The 4,232-nt window shown below is 46.3% G+C and overlaps 1 long non-coding RNA gene across 1 annotated transcript; it reads right to left on the minus strand.

Annotated features, from left to right (window-relative positions):
• Nucleotides 1–2,839: 2,839 nt before the first annotated feature.
• Nucleotides 2,840–3,662, minus strand: LOC136514324 (uncharacterized). The gene is made up of 3 exons (XR_010773608.1): nucleotides 3,509–3,662; nucleotides 3,192–3,291; nucleotides 2,840–3,072 (listed from the first exon to the last, which is right to left on the minus strand). It is a non-coding gene; the product is annotated as an uncharacterized lncRNA (long non-coding RNA).
• Nucleotides 3,663–4,232: the final 570 nt, after the last annotated feature.

Genomic DNA, 4,232 nt, shown 5'->3' on the forward strand with positions numbered 1-4,232 from the left:
GTGCTAACCTTTAAGCATTTAAGTTGCTTTTTTTTTGAAACTAGCATATAAGTTGCTAGATTGGCTCGGTTGGTGTTACAGATACAATACAAGTTACACAAGTTACCATACTTTCTCTACACAGGCTCCACAAGTTGTTATTGTATATTCTCACAAATTGCTACAACATCTTTGAATAAGCTGTTACATGCCTTTACACGCAAGTTTATACATTATGCATGCACAAGTTATTACTAGACTATACATACATGTTCATCTCCATTTGTAGCTCTTCACTTCTCATCGCACATTCGTGTATGTTTGACATGTATTTAATTGAAACCTTAGCTCTCCGGAAAAAAGGAGAGCTACTTACAGACCACCATGCTACTATACTGCTCTTCCCCGAAGGAAGGACCTTTCCAAGGTGTGGTTTAGGCGTCATGCGGAAGTCCCTGGGCTTCGTCCAAAAATCGGTCTCGCCAGTTATCAAGCTAGAGCAAATTAGAGGAGATGCCAACTTTCCCTTCCATAAAGGATAATTTGCTCCTATTAAGCTCCTCCATGCCGTTTATCATTCCGGCAATGTTTGAGACATTAAAAGCTACATTTAGAATTAATAAACATCATCAATGGACAATATTAATGCAAGAAAACAACCATTATTCATGCAAAAAAAACTTCTTTTATTATTCTAATCTATCATCACCATTTGGTTCAAAATAGAGTAGAATAAAATCTTGTGACAAATATTTATTAATCAACGTTGGTAAGAATAATAAATATAAGCCACACTTAATAACTTCTATGTCTGTAATCAATTTTTCCCGTTGGTTCCAATTTAATGAGAGACAAGTGAAATTCACTAATCAAGTTCTTTCATTGGTTCCAACTCAATTAGAGAATTTTTATTTTAATTACATATCGGAAACATGCATTAATTTTGGGCTTAAACTATAATTAAAATAGTGAAATTGGAAGATATAAGTTGCACTAAAAGTAATAAAGCCCAATTTAGTTCGGCTCTTAAGGTGATTTGGCCCAACACTATACAACCTATAGTGTTAAATGTAAAAGGAAAATTAAATTTTCTTTTCCTGATTCAATTTTTTCCAATACTGAATTTTGGCCCGTAACTGTACAGCCAACAAGTTGCATATATAAAAACATTAAAATTAGATATGGTCTACACCTCCTTGCCGGGCTGCATTTCGCCTAGCCTTCCTACTCCCTTTGTGCACCTGCTTGGGTCACGGGCCGACAAAGCCATATGGGCCCCTTTTCCCCCCTCGTCGGACCATTTGGCCCAATCGGCGGCATGGCTATTTGCGGCCATCTAATCTGATTGGATGGTGGAGGTCACCCTAAGTGGTAAACAAACTAGAGCCGGCTACCTTCCCTTCAACCGTAACTTTTCTCCTCCCCTTCTCCCATTCAGAGCGGCGGCAGTGGCGACTCCATCACGCTTGCGTCCGCGTGCACATCAGTAGAAGGCCAGTCGGCCGGGTGTCTGCGGTGACAATAGGGCGCTCACTCGCTCGTGCCCTCACATGCGCAAGCCAGCGGCCCAGCCGTCTGAGCTCGTGGCGGTGGGAGGGGGCGCTTAACCCCCGCACGCACGTAAGCCAGTGGCCTCCGTCGGGGCTCGTAGTGGTAGGAGGCGCCCACTGTCACGCCCGAGCTCTTGCCCATCTGCGAGCCGACGGAGAAGTTCGGCGCCACCGAGATCCCCTTTGCTGGAGTCGCGCTCTACGGTGGCTCACACGCGGCTCCGTGGAGTGGTTTCTCGACGGTGCTATGGTGATGCGGTGTCGGCGCGCACACCCTATGCGGCGGCCCCACACACATATCCTTCACATGATGGCGACCCTTGGCAACAGCTATGGTGTCGTGAGGTGGCTAGCCTCGACGGCGACCGAGTGCTCGTGAAAGGCCACGCTGCTTGTTCGAATGTGGCGGACGTCGAACCATGGCGCCGCACAAGCGATTACGAGCTTCAGGGGTGTCCGATGCCCTTCTATTTAGGGTTAGGGTTCCTTGATTTGGCGAGTTTCTTGGGGAAATGTGGGGATTTGTGGATCTAGGGTTTCTGATTTTGAAGTGTTTGGTGTTCTTTCATTCAATCCCCCTCTTTTCTAGATGCTGGGAAACACCACTGAAACTAGGTAGGAACTAATGTGCTTGATTCAGAAGAACAACATGAACTAGGTATGAACAACATGACTAGTTGGTTCTAACTTGAGCTTAGGCTAGCTTCGATACTATTGTTAGATTTGTAGGATCGATAAGCTCTAGAATTAGGACACATGAACATGAACAAACTAGTGTTGCTCATACCTTCGTTGGACGAGTTAGCTATTGCGGCTTGTTAGCGACCCATGTCTGTTTGGAGCAGGTGAAATGTAATAGAAACTAGGTGTGGGAATCCTTTCCTAGTGCTGCAGCAACTGCCTGATGAGTGGCCTGTTCTAGAGTTGCTTTCACTGGCTTGAGATGGCTTGGGGTGCCTCTTCATTTATCTTGTTGCTACGCGTTGGGGGGGGGGGGGGGGGGGGGGGGGGGGGTGCGCTTCCTTTAATACATCTTGGTGGCTGCTACGAGTGTGTCCTTGCCTCTGATCAAGGCATAAGACAGCCCTCTGAATTGCACTGTTTGTTTCTTTAAAAGTGCAGCACAATAGGTCTTTCTTACCTTTGCACTTTCATAACCATTGACAACACACAACCAGTTGGGATTTTTCACATTTAACTGCTCATGATCAATCCAACATGATTAACTGTTTATGCATACACATAAAAAACCCATACTAGTTTTTTTTTTTGGCTAGCAATGTGATCAAAACAGATACATGGATACATCAGACTGAAAAGGATCGATCATATATCTCACTCTAGCAATGTAGATCTACACAGAAGTAATGAAGAAAAACACCAACTATCTGCTTTCAACTCCTTAACACATACGTATACATGTATGCAGCACACTAGTGCGTGGCTCTCGCTTGCACTCTATGCTTGTATGCATCAGGTCTGTTCTGCTGCGCTCTAGTCGCAGCAGAGGTCACATAGCCAGCAGCAACACAGAGCCGCAATACTGCAAAAAAAAACATGGAACCACACGCGCGCATTGGTTAATCAAATAACACCTTTTGGGATTGCAATGGGCATTGGCAGATGAATTACATCCGCAAGCAAAGTACTGATGACACCTACCATCCATCGATGAAACTAGTCTTTCGTCCCCGCGCTCTTGTTTGTCCTGCGCGCGGCAACGCCGGGCCTTGCTTCTCCGAATAGTCCACAGTCGGGTAGCCTAATATATAACGGCGGAGCGAGCGAGATCAGCCAATGATAGAACAAAGAACGAATAGAGCATCTGAATTTTGAGCATGCAGTGCTCGAATCGAATTGAAACGAGCGAGGAACAAATTTAGAATATCACGGAGAACAGAATCGATCAGCGAAAACCACAAAGAGAAGAATAGGAGCTAGCAGTATAAACTAAAGATGACCATGCATGCATCCATCACCTAGTGGAGGCTGCTGCAGGTTATTCTGGCCGACGCCCTCCATTATTCTTTCACGTTCTTATACAAACAACTCTATTCTCTTTCTGTTTTATGGTTTGATATATGGAGATCTATCTCTATAGCTTATAGCATATAGTAGCTGAGTTACTCGGTTATGTATTGGTGAGTAGGAATGCGAGAGATCGCCGAGGCATATATAGCCCGAACGGCCGCGCATGCGCACACATGCAAATATTCGTTTCGGGTTTCTTTAAGAAAACTTGCGAGAGATGCTGCACTTTGTCGATCTGTCCGCGCTCGGCTTTGTCGGCCGCTTTGCGTGCGTGGACCATGCTATCGCCCGACGAGTTGCAATGCATGCTCGCGCGGGTGGACTCTCTGCCCTCGCTCGCCGCCGCGGAAATTTGGAAAACCGAATCCAGCAGCCGTGGTCCGTGGAAAGGTGATCAGATCGGTAAGACTGTCGGCGGCGGTGCCTGCTGGCTGCTGCAGTTACTAAGAAGCGAATTCATCGCCCCGGCCCGGCTAGCTGTTAAAAGTCGACGAATTAGATGCACGCCGCATTTTTGACAGTGGTAACTCAGTGCGGGCGTTACGTTGGATGGCGGTTGGGCGTCGTCGGTGCTGAATTCTTTTTCCCGTCTTTTGCTGACGAGTGAAGCCAGAAACCGCGTGTCTTTGACTCTTTGTAGGTCCAAGGGATATGTTCTCCCGTCCCCGCCCC

The sequence above is a fragment of the Miscanthus floridulus genome, chromosome 16 (assembly GCF_019320115.1).
Source record: "Miscanthus floridulus cultivar M001 chromosome 16, ASM1932011v1, whole genome shotgun sequence".
NCBI lineage: Eukaryota > Viridiplantae > Streptophyta > Magnoliopsida > Poales > Poaceae > Miscanthus > Miscanthus floridulus.